Source organism: Temnothorax longispinosus, chromosome 8 (genome assembly GCF_030848805.1).
Source record: "Temnothorax longispinosus isolate EJ_2023e chromosome 8, Tlon_JGU_v1, whole genome shotgun sequence".
Lineage (NCBI taxonomy): Eukaryota > Metazoa > Arthropoda > Insecta > Hymenoptera > Formicidae > Temnothorax > Temnothorax longispinosus.
In genome coordinates, this window is record NC_092365.1 from 12,184,576 (window position 1) to 12,201,700 (window position 17,125).

The 17,125-nt window shown below is 34.5% G+C and overlaps 2 long non-coding RNA genes and 1 pseudogene across 2 annotated transcripts; 2 read left to right on the plus strand and 1 right to left on the minus strand.

Moving 5' to 3' along the window:
* Window positions 1-635: 635 nt before the first annotated feature.
* On the plus strand, window positions 636-2,129 carry LOC139817643 (uncharacterized). The gene is made up of 2 exons (XR_011733286.1): window positions 636-887; window positions 1,208-2,129. It is a non-coding gene; the product is annotated as an uncharacterized lncRNA (long non-coding RNA).
* Window positions 1,639-5,689, minus strand: LOC139817644 (uncharacterized). The gene is made up of 2 exons (XR_011733287.1): window positions 2,989-5,689; window positions 1,639-2,814 (listed from the first exon to the last, which is right to left on the minus strand). It is a non-coding gene; the product is annotated as an uncharacterized lncRNA (long non-coding RNA).
* Window positions 5,690-5,853: 164 nt separating this feature from the next.
* Window positions 5,854-9,908, plus strand: LOC139818138 (uncharacterized; annotated as a pseudogene).
* The last annotated feature ends 7,217 nt before the right edge of the window (window positions 9,909-17,125 follow it).

Sequence of the window (17,125 nt, forward strand, 5' to 3'; positions counted from 1 at the left end):
GAATTCGTTCTTGGGAATCATTGAAAATTTATATAAAGAATGATAATCTATCTAATAAAGTAAAAAATTATGTTTATAAAGAAATATTTCAATAATGAGAAATAAAAAGATATTTTTGCTAAATTGTTAAATTTGATCAAAAATAAATTTCAAATTAATTTTGTTAAAGAGCATTGGAATGATTTATAAAATAATTTATGAAATGAATTCTAATTTAAATTGAAATTTACTTGGATTTTATTTTGACTTATATTGAAATTAATTTTGACTAAAATTGGTTTTGACTTTGATTAAAATTAGCTTTCATTCGAATTAAAATTAACTTTAACTTGAATTAAAGCTAATCTTAACCTGAACTGAAATCGGCTTTGACTTGAATTATTCTTTGTTTAATTTGGATTGAAATTAACTTTAACTTGGGTAGAAGTTAACTTTCATTAAGATTATTGGATGAAAATTTAATTTAAATGAATACAAAAGCTAAAGATAAGTTATACGAAAATAAATTTAAGAGAAAAAAAATTTATAAAAATTTAGTCAGAAAAAAAGAAAAAATTAGTTAATTTTCCAAATAAGATAAAATAAAAATTTTGAATAATATTATGCAAGAAAAATTTAAAAGGAAATTGTATATACCCCTGGTAGAAATTTTGACTGGGCGCTTGCCTGGCACTGACCAGCGTTCCACACTGCCACTTCAGGAGCTGGCATGGCACGCTGGTAAGCGCCATCCGCGAAACGTCACGTTTTTCCCGCTAGCGCCACAGATCTGATGTGGTGCTGGCACGGCGCTAACATGGCGGCAATAAGGTACTATCATAATGCAGACATGGGGCTAGCGAGTTTTTAACGTGGCACGTGTATGGCGCTAATATGGCGCCAATAAGGTACAATTTCTAAATTTATATAATGCATTTATTTAAAGATTATTCATTAATTAGTTATTTTTAACAGACTGTCAATTGAACTAATAATATTTACTACTCCTAAATTAACTACTATCTCATAAATTAGGAAACATGAAAATAAATATGTATTAAACATTGACAAACGTGACTCTATATCAACGAGATAAAGGAAGTGGTATTAAGTTCAATAGGGTGATAAAATGACACCATTATAATTAAAAATAAAATACCTTAATATTTGGCAAATAATCACAGTCTTACATCGACAGTTTTACATTTAATAATTTCCTATGTTCCAGATAAAAACAAAAACTTTGTACTTCTTTTCACCTAACACTATAAGGCCTTTATTCACGAGTAGGACATCGCAGCGAAATTAAACGAACAAATATTCGCTGGTCTCTAGGTAGTCTTACACATCTTTGTTGCACTTGATTCGGTTTGATTTTGGTAATGTAGGTAGTGTAAAAGTCTTTGTTGAAGGATTTTTAACAGTTTATCCAGATGTACGAACGGAATCTTACATTCAATAGCCCACACCCGTAGTTTCGATATTTCTTCAATTTCTTCTACATCTATTATATTATGCTCGTCCACATCACTCTGATCGCTATCGTTATTATCGATTTCTTCATTTACAATGTGTTTGCACAAGCTCGCGCACGAGCCTGATCTCGAGAATTTGTTGAGGAAGGAAAAAATAAAAAGAATCCGTTTATTGAGAGAGAGATTGCGTTTCGTGATTTATGTAATTAAGAAAATTTAGATTGGGCAGAACTATACAAAGAATACCAACATTTGTTGCATAGGGGAAGGGAAACTGCCCTAAAACCTTCCCAGTATTCGTGAACAAAATTATACATTTGTAATAGAAAAATACAATATGAGTAAAATAAATGTATCAAATACACAAAAGAAAAAATGAATGGTTATCGTAGAACAGTCCTTTCTTTTGAATTATGAAAAAAGAAATATATTTCTTATATTCCTTGATAGAATTCTGTATCATTAGACAATGTTATTTATAAAAGGAATTGAACTTAGTATGTACGCATATAATGTATATTGACGAAGTCAAGCTCAGAATTAGTTGTTAGTTATCAAAGAAAGGATCGTTCAAAACATCGACATAACTCAAATTAAAAACATGAATATCAGTGTAGATATAATTCAAACAATCAGGGAAATAATGCATCAATCGTTTAGTTAAATCATAAATAATGGTTATCGGCCTTGTGGATAATATTCTTCGTGATTTGAATGTTAACTGAGTATTACAAAACTTGAGTATAAATCACGACAAAGGAATATTTTACCTCATGAGCTTTTACTACGACACGAGCGATAATTACGACAAGAGCAACTACAAAGGCAATGAATGCAACACAAGCATTTAATACGATACAGGTAATAATTTTCAAATGAGTGTATTGAATTACACTTTTAAAAGGCCTTCCTCTTTGATTGACACATTAACTCACCATAGAATAAACGTAATATTAGATAATTAATAATTCGCAAACTAATCACTAGGATAATATAAAGTAATTGAGTAAAAGATTTTATCGCAACGCAAGCAAACGGTTATTTGATAATGTTATTACAACGCCTGAAACGATTTATATGTATTTCGCAAGTAAAACATTCTAAGTTAGTAGTGAATGTAACGAATGTACGCAAGTTAACGTAATTAACTACAAAATATATTATAGAATTGATTATAACGAATTAATCGCACAAAAGAAAAAAGTAAAAGTTTTTCATTGTAAATAAATAGTTGCAACCAAACAATTAATTAATTTATGGACTTTTAGACTGAGCTCAGTGTTACAATTAAACTCGAGATGAAATCCTAATATCTTTTCAAAAGGCGAGGAAGTCTTCCTCTCGCTTGCTCTCGTGAATTCTGCAAGCAATAACCGCAAAGGGTAACCTTGAGAGGATTGAAAATCCCTCTCGTAACGGTAGACGATAGTCTAACGTTCTCACCTCGTAACGGTAGACGAGAGTCTAACGTTCTCACCTCGTAACGGTAGACGAGAGTCTAACGTTCTCACTCATGTATATTGATAAAAGTTACCTTTTGATTGAAGATAACATCACATAGGATGTTCACACAATGAATATATGTCGAAAGGACCAAGCCAAAAACCCATTTATCCAAGACTTCGAAAGGGCGTTTTATATCATGCCGAAAAGGCTTTCTCGAACGTTCCAGAAAATGGCTGCCTTCCTCGAGCTTTCCACGTGCCGGCAAGGCTCGCTGGGATGTATCTCACTGGCTTCCTTTCTGCGACGACAGTTGTTGTCCTTTATTTGCTGCGTATACGATCCACCGGTATATTGGCTGCTGCACATTGAGAGGCAGATCTCGGCTACCTCACAACTCGATTACAAGTTAACAGCGAAAAGATGACGCAACTAAGTATTTTACTCGAACTGATTACAACGGGTGTGTAACGCACGATGTCCGGAAGACGAATGCTCGCTCGCCCGGGCTGCGCGCCCCTCCCAACATGCTCAAGCATGCGCGGTAAACTTGCGCCTCGCCGCCTGGGACGCAACGTAGTCGGCGCCGCTTGCGCGCCTTTTCACCGACCTACGTAGAATGCGCGGCCCGACCTATCGCATTACAACTGCCACTAATGGCCGCAAAAAAACAACCTCTCTCTCTCTCTCTCTCTCTCTCTCTCTCTCTCTCTCTCTCTCTCTTTCAACTTCAAACACAATGTAAGTTTCTGAATCACTTCCATCGGAATCACTCAACACTTCTCCTACGTTTATATTGTCATTCATATGATCTACATAACAAATAATAAAATATATTTCTTCATTATACATTTGCTTCGATATTATTTATTACATGATATATATGAATTATAACCTTCTGATGTTTCTGAATCACTTCCATCGGAATCACTCAAACCTTCTCCTACGTTTACATTTACGATCTACATAAAAAATAATAAAACATATTTCTTAACTGTACTATTACATACAATACAATATTTGCTTCGATATTATTCGTGATGTATATTTAATACCTTCTGATGTTGTACCGCTAGTACTTGATTTATTACATGTATCGTATTTTTCTTCTTCAAATAATGACAAATAATGGCGTTTAAATTTTTTCATCTGGCGATATTTTTGCGCTCAAAATTTTGATTTTAATTTTTTATTACCATCCATTGTCGTGTGAGGCTACAACTACATCTATTGTAATATTTATCGTAAGCGGTCGTAACGCTCGTCGTAATCGCTATCGTAAGCTCGTCGTATGACTTGATTTAGCTTGAACTCTTTCCAATTACGACGCTCGTCTGGCGTTGCAATTATAACCTAAAGTAACAACTAACATTTATCGTAATGCTTTGATCGTGGGAATTAATGAATAATAAAGACAGAATGACATCACAAATGAGAATTATCTGAGTTTTTATGTAAATGGAAAGCAACTCTATAAACACATTTTTTTTCGCACGTCGAGAAAGCTGATAGGTTAGGTTATGTTGTAACGCCAGACAAGCGTCGTAATTGTAAAGAGTTCAAGTTGAATCAACTCATACGATAAGCTTACGATAGCAATTACGACGAGCGTTACGACCGCTTACGGTGAACATTACGATAAATGTAGTTGTTACAGTAAACATGTAAACATTACCGCACTGTTTCGACTCGTGTGTGGAATCGGCCATCCGTCGCACAGATGATGTGCGACGGATGGCCGCGCGCAATGGGCCACTTTCCACGCACTTTGTAATATAAAATAGGGTGTGTAACACGTGCGGGTTGAGAATTGGACACTCGTGCGGGTGATCGCACTCGTGTCCAATTCTCAACTTCTCGCATTTGTTACACAAATAACTATTATATAGATATATATTGGCATAGATATACGCGGTTTACGACGACTTCATTGCTTACGATCACGATCAAAGCGTTACGATGATGTAGTTGTAGCCTATCAGTTCTTCTACAACTGATTAGCGCTCAATTTAATTATTTATTATTTATTGCCGAACCAAATTATTTATTTACCATTTATTTATTATTATTTATTATTATTTATTATCATTTATTATTATTTATTATTATTTAATATCATTTATTGCGAGATAAATTAGTAGAGCTCTGCCAGCCGAAGGACCCCGGCCGCGGCAGGTGAAAGATAAAATAATCCTGTCTCAATTTTAACGTACATGTTTTAATAAATTTCTAAAAATTAAGAAGTCGATCTAGAAGCCAAAGAGAAGAATCTCGACAGCACCTAACGTGGCGCAAGTGTGGATCGCATTAGAAACTCAGTCAAATCCAGACCTGCGCCCGTTCAATTTTATGTAAATGCCATATTAGGCGCGGACATGGCCCTGATATGGCTCTTTCCAGTTTTTAGGATAAGGCTGTGGCGTGGCAAACTTGCATGGCGCTGACAAGTGTCGTGGCGCTGGCAAGGCAATTTCTACCAGGGACAATTAATAATATAATAATAAACTATATGTTATGGAAAAATATAAGTAAAAATTAATTTTAAAAAATTGAAAGAAAAAAGGGAAAAATTTAAACAACGAACAATAATTATAAAAAAGTGTTAAATTAAAAATCTTATTTTATATATTTGTAACAAAGTATTAAGAAAAAAAAGAGAGGAAGAAAGAAAGGAAGAAAAGGAACAGAGAAGAGAAAAAGGGATAGAGAAGGGGGGAAGGAGGGAGGGAGATAGGGAGGGAGGGAGAGAGAGAAAGAGAGAGAGAGAGAGAGAGAGAGAGAGAGAGAGAAAGGAGGAAAAAAAAACAGAGAGAGAGAGAGAGAGAGACAGAAAGAAAGAGAGAGCAAGGTGAAGTAGAGAAAAACAGGGAGAGAAAAAAGGAGGGAGGGGGGAGGGGGAGGGGGGAGAAAAGGAAGAAATGGGCAAAATCAAATAAAGAGGGAAGTAAAAAAAAAGAAAGTAAAGAGAGAGGAAGAGAGAAAGAGAACAAGAAGAAAAGAAAAGAAAGACATAAAAAAGAGGTAAAATCTTTCAATAACATTAAATTTTTACATATATAATAGTCATTTCTTATTAATTTCTTTTAAACAAATTATTTGGAGAGAAGAGAATTAGTTTTTTTTTACAAATTTAGCCTTGCCTATTAATTAATGAAAATTGATACTATGTTGTACCTTCTTGATTTATTTGTTGCAGGACATTACTGTTTACTGGTACATCTTCAAAAAAATGTAATAGAACTATAATTATTTATGCACATTTATTTGGGATGATTAAAAATTAAAGCAGAAAAGTAAATAAATACCAGCCAAATGGGTTCCGACAAGGTAAGTTTAAACTACTTTCTTATACATATTTACATATACATATATATATATACTTATATGTATATGTAAATGTATATGTGTAGACTACACACACACACACACACACACACACACACACACACACACACACACACACACACACACACACACACACACACACACACACACACACACACACACACACACACACATGTATATATATATATATTATGTAGTCTACATACATACTTATGGTAAAAAAAAATTTATTTTATATAATTTTATAGATTTATACTTACGTACAAAGAATTTTTAAACGGACAAAAGTGCTTATTTATTATTATATCAAATTATGTTCAATTAAACATGATTATATATGTATAAAAATTATTTTTTTTCTTCAGAAATTTTGTCAATAAAAAAGCATGTGTAAATCTATAAAACCATATAGAATTTTGTTTTAAATTATATTTTATTGATGTATTTATATGAAAATGTATTCGATAATTCATCAGATAACAGCTCAGGATTTTCAAGCTCCAGTAGTGGCTGTAGTTCCAGATTAAACTCCTTTTCAAGTAGTTTATCCAATAGTTCTGTCAGCTCTTCAGCCCGTTCCAGAGATCAAGGGAGAAAAAAAAATTATAGCAAAAGTGCTGATGCTTCATCGAGACATGACAATAAAGAGAAGAAAAGGGATAAAGAAAGAGAGAGGGAAAGGACAGAGATCGTGATAAAGAAAGGAGGAAAGGAAACAATGCTATTTCCAAAAAAACTAAACAAAAAGGACGATTCAGGTATCGTATGTTATAAAATTGATTCTTAATTTTTTTGTTTATATTGTGTTTATATTCAATTATTAAGTTAATAGTTGTTCGATGACTGATTGTTCTATCGTTAAGCTATATAATATTTTGAATTGTATTTTATTGATGCACTTATATGAAAATGTATTTGATAATTTATCAGACAACAGCTCAGGATCTTCAAGCTCCAGCAGTGGCTGTAGTTCTAGATCAAGCTTCTCTTCCAGTAATTCATCCAGTAGTTCTGTCAGCTCTTCAGCCAGTTTCAGAGATATCGGGAGGAAGAAAAGTCGTAGCAAAAGTGCCGTGCCTCACGGAGATATGATAATAAGAAGAAGGAAAAGGACAAAGAAAGAGAGAGAAAAAGAGATAGGAACAAGGCTAAAAATTGTGATAAAGAAAGAAAGAAAGGAAACAATGCTATATCCGAAAAAGCTAAACAAAAATCAACGATCCAGGTATTATATTTGTTATAAAATTGATTCTTTTTTAATTTTTTTGGTTTATATTTAATTATCGAGTTAATAATTGTTTTTTTAATTTTGCAGATCTCTTTCCCTACATAGAAAACGCAGAGAGCATTCACCGATTCCTAGACTAACAAAAATACACATCGGTCATCTAATACGGAACGTCACCAAAGACCATGTTGTACAAATATTTCCGGCATATGATCAAATCAAGATAGTTGACTTTGCTTTAGATAAGTTTCATCCCAATCCGCTATATCGAATTTGAAACTGTGGATGAAGCCAAAAATACTATGAAACACATGGACGGAGGTAAAATATGATTCATATCGATTTTGTACTTAATAGACTATTTTATGATCATGTTAACGTATCTTGTCTATTCACAGGACAAAAAAATATATATATTGTATATAGATGGCCAAGAAATAACGGTTGCTCCAGTTTTATTACCAAAACCCCGACTATTGCCAATGCGACGCATGTCACCGGATATGGGAAACGCAGGCCACCACGATGGGGTGGTTAGTGATAAGAACACCCCGCCACGTTATCGCAGATGTCGTAGACGTTTGCCGTTCATGAATCGTCGTAGAAGCTCGCGATCACCACAGCGCAGAATAAAAACTCGGTCGCGGAACCCATCAGGAAATCCTCGATATTGACGTACACCGTCATCGTTACACAAGATCCAGCTCGAGTAGTTCTCGATAATGTTTTTTTTTTGTTTCCTCATAGAAGAAACTTTAGTCATGAAAAAAAAAATTTTGGAGTTGCCGCTGCTAATGTGTTCAAAATGTTCTAAAACGTCAAGAAATTGTATTTTTAAAAAGTGTCTGTGTGTGTGTGTGTGTGTGTGTGTGTATGTGTGTATGTACAGATTTGATGTCCGTGGATGCTCTAACTTTCGTAAAATGTAAAATGATGCATTTTTTTTAAACGATAGAGCATCATGTAAGAAAGGATGAGATTGTATTTGGTGACAATCGGTAAAGGGTTTCTTTTTTTTTTTAATTTTCAAATTTTTTTAAAAATGTCTATTTTCGCTGTAACTTCCGCAAATTTTGAGATATCGAGATGATTTTTTTTTTAATGATAGAGTCATGTAAAGGAGATTAGGGTTGAATTTAATGAAGATCAGTAAAGGGGTTATTTAAAAAATGTTTTTGAATTTTTGAGAAATGTTTATTTTCGCTGTAACTTCCGCAAATTTTGAGATATTGGTCTGTTTCAAATTCCATATATAACTCATTAAGATTTGGTTGATTAGATCTAATTTTGTAAAGTTTTTATGTTTGTACGCATTCCCTGATTATTTAAAAATTTGTATCTCATGAAGTAATAAACCAAATCTCTCTTAATGAATTATATATGAAATAGGGGGGTAGAAAAGACTAAATTAAATATAATTAGAAAATTACAGTGTATTGATACTATACAATAATCTTTCATTAGTAAAAGTTCAAAGAACGTTCTTTTCTATTTTCCGACAGATTATTAAAAAAAAAATGGTGCAAATTAGAAATTTGCACGTTGCTTCCTCATCATTTCAAAGAAAGGAAATTAGAAATTAGCACATTGCTTAATCAACATTTAAAGACGCACACAAATAAGCATCCTCTATGAGGAAACCAAAATAATAAATAATAATTGCATCAAATAAAATACAAGCTTCCTCATAAGAGGAGCTTTGTGTGCGTCTTTAAATGTTGATTAAGCAATATGCTAATTTCTAATTTCTAATTTATACCATTTTTTTTATTATATTGTATATATAAAATATTGTACTAGATATGATCATTGTTGTATAGTTGTTCCACTGTACTAAAAAAGTAATGTGTAACAACTATGTCTTAAGCTACAACTACATCTATCGTAATGTTCATCGTAAACGATCGTAACGCTTGTCGTAATCGCTATCGTAAGCTCATCGTATGAGTTGATTCAGCTTGAACTCTTTACGATTACGACGCTTGTTTGGCGTTACAACATAACTTAACTTATCAGTTTTCTCGACATGTGAAAAAAAATATGTTTATAGATAATATAGATATATTATATATAGATATACGGTTTACGACGGCTTCATTGCTTATAACCACGATCAAAGCGTTACGATAGATGAGTTGTAGCTTTAATAATGATAAGGTCCGCCAATGGCAATCATGAACTCATTTATATACATATATTATAAAAGCTTCACGTTTCGTCAGAGTACACTTTTGAAAAATATTAATTTCGCAACACGTATCGATGGTTTTTCGTAATTAATACCTCCATTTTTTTTGCAAACTATTTATAATATTTACGTCATTCACAACGATATTTATAATATAAATGAAAAATGTAGAAAGAATTAATGTAATAACTTAAAAAAAATTGATATTAACTGTAATTTTTTCTAAGTTTTCCTAATTTAATGTGCTAAAAAAGGGATCATGGAATTTATTTTTTAAGTAATAATATATATAATTAATGCTATAATTTATAATTATTTCAATAATAATTATAATTATAATAAAATTATAAAGAAATTTATTTGCTGTGTACAATTCTTAGATTTTTTTTTACAATCAATGTTTTTATAAAGTAAAGAGAAGAAGAAGAAAAGAAATAAAACTTAAAAAAATTAATTTTGATCGAGAAGTTGATGTGTCTTGAGTCGATATGTATCGCGCTGTCGATATATATTATTACTATCACTTTTCCACGCGAGAGTGGTTGGTTCATTAAGATGTCGGCGAGTTCGATAAATAAAGAAATAAAGAAAAACAAAGAAATAAAGAAAAATAAGTAAATAAATAAATAAACAGATAAATATAAATATAAATAAAAACAAAATATTAGGGATGGTAAAATAATAATTAAAAATAAAAAAAAAGATGGTGGTGGAAAAGATTAAAAGAATAGGAAAAAAAGGAAGAGCGGGAGAAGGAAAAGCAAAAGGAGGTATAGTGGGATAAAGAATGCGAAAAGTATGTAATAGATTATCTTTCGATAAATAAAGGAAAAAATAAGAAAAATTAGTAACAAAGAACGAGTATGTGATAGATTATCTTTCAGTAAATAAAGTAAAAAATAAAGAAAATTAGAGGTGATGGTGGAAATATTGAAAAAATGGAAGGAGGTATAACCCCTACAGCACGAAATATTGCAGCAACTTGCAGCAACATTGCAGCAATATTGCAATATTGCTGCAATGTTGCTGCAAGTTGCTGCAATATTTCGTGCTGTAGGGGAATTAGTGAAGAAAAAGGAAGTATGGGAGAAGTAAAGCAGAGGGGATAACGAATGTGAAGTGTAAGGAAAAAAAAAAGAAAAATGAGAGCCGAGAAAGCGAAGTGTGATAAGTCTTATGCGAGAAGTAAAAAGAAAAAAGAAAACAAAATATGGGAGAGACAGATATGTGAAGTGAGCGGAGAGAAAAAAAGAAACGAGAAGTGGCGAATGGACATTGGTACAGTGGATGAGAAGGGGAATACATTTTAACGGAGAGAAATGGTGATGTGGGATGAGTGTTTTAAGGTGAAATAAAACGGAAAAAGTTTGAAGCGCGCGCGTAGCGCGCGTGTGTGCTAGTCCTTTCTAAAAAAAGGCATGTTAAATCGATACTCGCATATCTCGAAGTTTTTTGTTGCCGCTTTTCCGCGATGCCAATTGGTTCTCTCGCTGCGCTTACTTCATTTGCAGCTGTCATCGTATATTTTGACAGTTGTGTGTATCAAGAAGTTAATACTATAATAGTAATTGCATAATGTTAAAGCTAAATAGCGCGCGCAAAGTGCGCGTCTGTGGTGTCTAGTATGTGATAAAAATGTGATATAAAATAGTAATAAGTATGTGATAAAAGCCAAAGATGCAATATTTTATTTTGTAAATTATTCTTTACTTCTGTTATTAAACATGTTTTAAAAATTTTATATTGTAACATGTTGATTACAAGTAATTTTATTTTAATACTAAATGTGCTATTTCTGTATTAATTTGCAAATTTTTCTATTTACATTAATTTATAATCATATTTGTAAAATATTTTTCTTTTGTACTTTAAAAATGTATTTTTTTTTTTAATGAAGACTGGTAAATGGTAGAAATTTTGACTGGGCGCTTGCATGGCACTGACCAGCGTGTCACACTGCCACTTCAGGAGCTGTCATGGCACGCTGGTAAGCGCCATCCGCGGAACGTCACGTTTTGCCCGTTAGCGCCACAGATCTGATGTGGTGCTGGCATGGCGCTAACATGGCGGCAGTAAGGTACTATCATAATGCAGACATGGGACTAGCGAGTTTTTAACGTGGCACGTGTATGGCGCTAACATGGCGCCAATAAAGTACAATTTCTAAATCCATATAATGCATTTATTTAAAGATTATTCATTTAATTAGTTTGTAACGGCCTGACTTTATCGTCGAACGCGGACTAGTTCGCCGGATCGGGAGTTCGACTGAAAGGCCCAGAGACAATAATCAATTTGCAACGTACCAGTAACATTCACTTTATTCAACTCGGGATTCGGTATTACACACAAAGAATAACGGGACGCGGTATATTACAGTGGTCGGTAGTGCCGGTGCACTCGACGCGGTATACGGAATATCGGAAAGCGGGTCTTCAACTGGACGCGGCGTTTACAATGACGGGAGTGCATGTGCACTCGACGTGGTATCTGGAATATCGGAACGCGGGTCTTCAACTGGACGCGGCGTTTACAATGACGGGAGTGCATGTGCACTCGACGTGGTATCTGGAATATCGGAACGCGGGTCTACAACTAGACGCGGTATTTACAAGGATCGGTAGTGCATGTGCACTCGGGCGGTAGGACGGACGAACGAACGCAGTATATCACAACGATCGGTAGTGCCGGTGCACTCGGGCGGTAGGACGGACGAACGGAACGCGGTATATTACAGCGCGCTATATACAACGGAGGATCGCGGGACCCCGGGATCAGAGATGCTAGATTCAAGCCGCTTACAGCAAGCAGCAGCACAGCGCACACAAGCGAGCAGCCGTGTACGTGTGCGGCGGCTGTGCGCTCGGCGTTCGGCCAGCTTCGAGCAGCCGAAGAGCGCAGACATACATCTGCCGTCTCTTTCTTGCTCGAGCTAGCGTCGCGCGTCGCCAGCTACGAGAATCGTAAAATCCTATCGTACTCGGCTCGCGCGTCTTACTCACGTCTTCGCGTGTCCCTTTCTGCACTAGACGCGAGACATTATCGTGTCTCTTGATTATGTCACAATTAAGACGTGAAAATTTATTAATTAAATAAATCTTTTAATTATATTGAAATTTATCCTGTACATAAAATATATAAAATAAATATATTTATAATACATTTATTTAAATACATTTGAACAAATGATTTTCTTCAAATATAATATATAAGAGCCAGTAAGTTTCATTGCAATCTCTGTTGTAATAAACTTTTTTAATATATTATCTTATATACTTTTTATATATATATTCTTATGTATTCTTATATTTATATAAGTATATAAATATATAAAAATATAAGAGTATATAAGAATATATATAAAATACTTTTTATATATAATCTTATATACTTTTATACTTATATACTTATATATTCTTATATACTTTTTATTTTAAAAAACAAATTTTTTACATTTCCTCCTGACGGAAGAGACCACCACCTTCTCGCGGTTTCCGTTGAGCAACAATATGTACATATAGTCCGCGTATAGTCCATTAGTAATTATGAGAAGCATAACATTTAATTTAATTTTAATTAATTTCTTTATGTACTATCAATAAGTTATTTTTCAAAAATTAATAACAAAACTTAAAAAAAAAGACGTACATGTTGGCCAAGAGTGGATTTCTATTATTATTTATTACTTTTACTCTTCTTTCTGTTCTTCATTTCTTTAACTCTTAATATCTTTTATGTATAAAATATATTTCCATTTTATTTTTAAGTACGAAAAAGGACGTATGATATATAATATACACGTGTAGGCATGATTCTCGCAACGCGGCTGCTGGCGACAGCGCCCGAATTAGACCTGATAATTTAGAATATTTAATTAAATTTTTTTGTATTAATAATTAAAATAAAAAAGATTATTTACATAAATATTTATTACCTAGTTATGATATAGTTCACAAAAATCATATGAGAAATATAAATATATTTTTATACATTTGTCTTCGACGAGCGTGATGAAAGACAGAGTCTTACAGATATATAGATAAATATCTTTTATTTTAATTATTAATACAGAAAAATTGAATTACATATTATAAATTATCAGATCTAAAGACACTAGTAAAAGGTATAGTAAATTTAAAGTGCGACGAATATCCAATTCTTTAAAAGAAAAGTAACATTTGTAACGAGTTAATGCAAAGAAAAGAAACCCAATTTATAACGCTGATAAATTTCCTCAAAAATCGCAATCTTTCTTTCCCAATTGACAATTTAACTGAATTTATAAAATTTAATGAGAGACTCAAAGATGATGATAAACTAAGAGAATATATAGTGAGCAAAATAAAAAAATAATATTTATTAATTTGTAATTATTTATGGAAACATTATACATGTACCATAATATAAATACAACTAATTATATTTTCAAATATTGTTTCCAAAATAACAATATTTGAAAATGCTCGGAATACGTATAGAAAAAGATAAAGTTGTTATACCAACAATAAGTTTTTAATAAATATATATAAGAATAATATAATATTAAAGAAAAGAATTTTTTGCATTTTCAAATATGGATAAAATGGAGGATAGGTAAAAATGATGATAGGAAGAAAAGATAGGTAAAAAGGATAGATACAGAAAGAAAGAATAAGAAGACAGGATAGAAAAAAAGGATAGAAAAAAAAGATAAAAACGATAGAAAGACAGAAAAATTAAAGAATAGAACATAGAAAAAGAAACAAAATGCATAGAGAATGTTATAATTATTTTAAAATTACTTTAAACGATTTATAATTCACGACAGACTTCGAAACACAAAATTCTATTTAAAAAACACTTGAAAAATTAGGAGTATATACATATATATATATACACACATAAGTATATATATGTATATAGATGTGTGTATGTGTTTATATATTTATATATACACGTCCATAAATCACATTTAATGTTTTCTATATTAAAATTACAAATTTACAAATTTTTGCTTAGACATTGTTTTCGATTTATCACATGTTTCCATGTTGAAAGAAAAATAGAATATAATAGAAAAAACGTAATAGAAAAAAATATAGAAGTTAAGATAAAAAAAGGAAAGAAAAAGAACTGTGAAAAAGAACGAAGAAAAAAGAAGAAAAAAGTAGAAAAATATGAATATAAGAAAAATAAATAGAAATATTAAGGAAAAAGACAAAGAAAAATAAAAAAAGAACTAAAAGAATACTGAAACAACCTAGCTTCCGAAGCGCGGATTTAGCTCGCGGCTGGTCAGGGTTCGGAGTAGGCGCGGAGGAAGACACAAGACTCGGTTAAAATATAACAAAACAAAATAAGGTATTTATTCAATTACGCGTGAATACATAGAGATGCTCGCGGGAGCGGTGAATATGTACAAAAGATCGCGGTCGCTGCTACGATAGCGACGGATTACAGTGATCGCGGAGTCGATGGCTACGTGTGATAGACCGCGGGCGCGGTTTATAATGGCGGTGAAATGCAGATATCGCGGAGTCGCTGGATACGTGTAATAGGTCGCGGACGCGGTTACAATGGCGGTGACATGCAGATATCACGGAGCTTGCGGACGCCTGGTAAAGCGACGATACACGGAGATCGCGGAGTTTCGCGGATCGGCGGGCGTGCGGGCTCGCTGAAGTATTTCGGCGCGGGTGACGCGGTATCGCAGGTTTGGATAACGGCGGCAGTGAGCGCGTAAGGCGCTGGATCGCGATCGGACGTGATATCGAGCGGCTAAGACCCTTAGCGGAGATAGAGAAGTACTCTCTATTTCCTGGCGCATCGATTCGTGTAGGCGGGAGGCGGCACCGGGTGGCCAAGACCCTTGGCGAGTAAGAGAAGAACTCTCTTACCCTGGTTCACTTCGGTGTCACAGATGTTCGTAGGGAAGTTCGAGTCAACCGCCCAGATGCTTCACTCGGCAGAAGCAGAGAATACTCTCTACCTCCTGGTTGTTCGATTGTGGGATTTCGGGATCCGTGAGCAGCGGAGAATCGGTCGGATCGGTTTGCTGGCTCACGGTGGAATCTCAAACCTAGCAACATTGCTCGGTTTATATACGCCCGCGGTGGCGTGTCGGCGTGGCGGGGGTATACGCGACGGCAATCGCGCGCGCCGGGATGGAGCGGTGGAGCGTTCAGGAAGTACGGCGCCCCGACGCCGCGATTGCGTTTGGTGGCTCTCGGCCGTTTTCGGCACCGCTCGGCGCTCCGAGTCGGTTGCCGCGCTAAGTCCGTTTGCGGACTGATATGCGAGATGAATAGTTTAAAAAAGGGCACATCGTGCCTTGTCTCGCCCGGCGGGTGTTCGGCCGGGCGGCATCCGGCTGATGCTCGCCGGGAATGATGCGTTTTGGGGCGCATCGTTACAATACAAACAGAAATCTAAAAGATAGAAATTAGAAAGATTGCAAATACCGTGAAATTTATGAATCGAGCTCTCTATGCCAAGGATAAGATGCAGTCACACAGAAGTCTGGATGACGACAAAACGTGAGTCTAGAAATTATTTAGAAATTACGCCGTTTCACGGATTTGCTGATTCGCTGTCGCGAATCGAACGATGGAAGGGCTGAGTATACGTCATACGAAAGAAAGGGCTCATTGACTCAGCGACTTCGACAAACATTAGCCTAAGCAAATAAGTTGTTCACGGAAAATCACACGACTCGATTGCCATATGGAGCCATGTCGATAGATTGACGGCAAAGAGAACACCTAATTGAAATCACGAGAGAACCTTACAAAAATTAAATGTTCTATTGCTTTCCATTTCTTTATTAATTAATGAGAAGCTATACAAGTGCAAAGAATTAATAACATAAATAAAGCAATGTACTACACCAATATGTAAAAGAATTTTGTTTATATTCTTACATGGAGTTTACAAAGTATAAGTTTAACAGTTTAATTATAACCCATTTAATTTAATTTTTAATTCCATTTTTCTTGCACTAACAAAAAGTTATTTTTCCAAATGATTGATAACGGAACATTTTTAAGAAAAAAGTGTACATGTCGGCCAAGAGTGGATTTCTATTATTATTTATTATTTTACTTTTTTTTCTGTTCTTTATTTCTTTAACTTAATATCTTTTATGTATAAAATATATTTCCATTTCATTTTTAAGTACGAAAAGGGACATATAAGCGGTGAGATATAATATACACGTATAGGCATGATTCTCGCGGCGCGACGGCGCGGCCGTGGCGGCTGGCGACGGCGCCCGAAGCCGGCCAAGCGCGCTCCGAAGAGTCCGAAGCCGGCCGAACGCCGAGCGCAGCGGCGGCTGGCGACGGCGCCCGAAGCCAGCCGAGCGCGCTCCGAAGCCGGCCGAACGCCGAGCGCACACGTACACGGCTGCTCGCTTGTGTGCGTATGCTGTAAGCGGCTTGAATCTAGCATCTCTGCCCGGGATTACCCTCGCGAGAACCCTCGCTACGA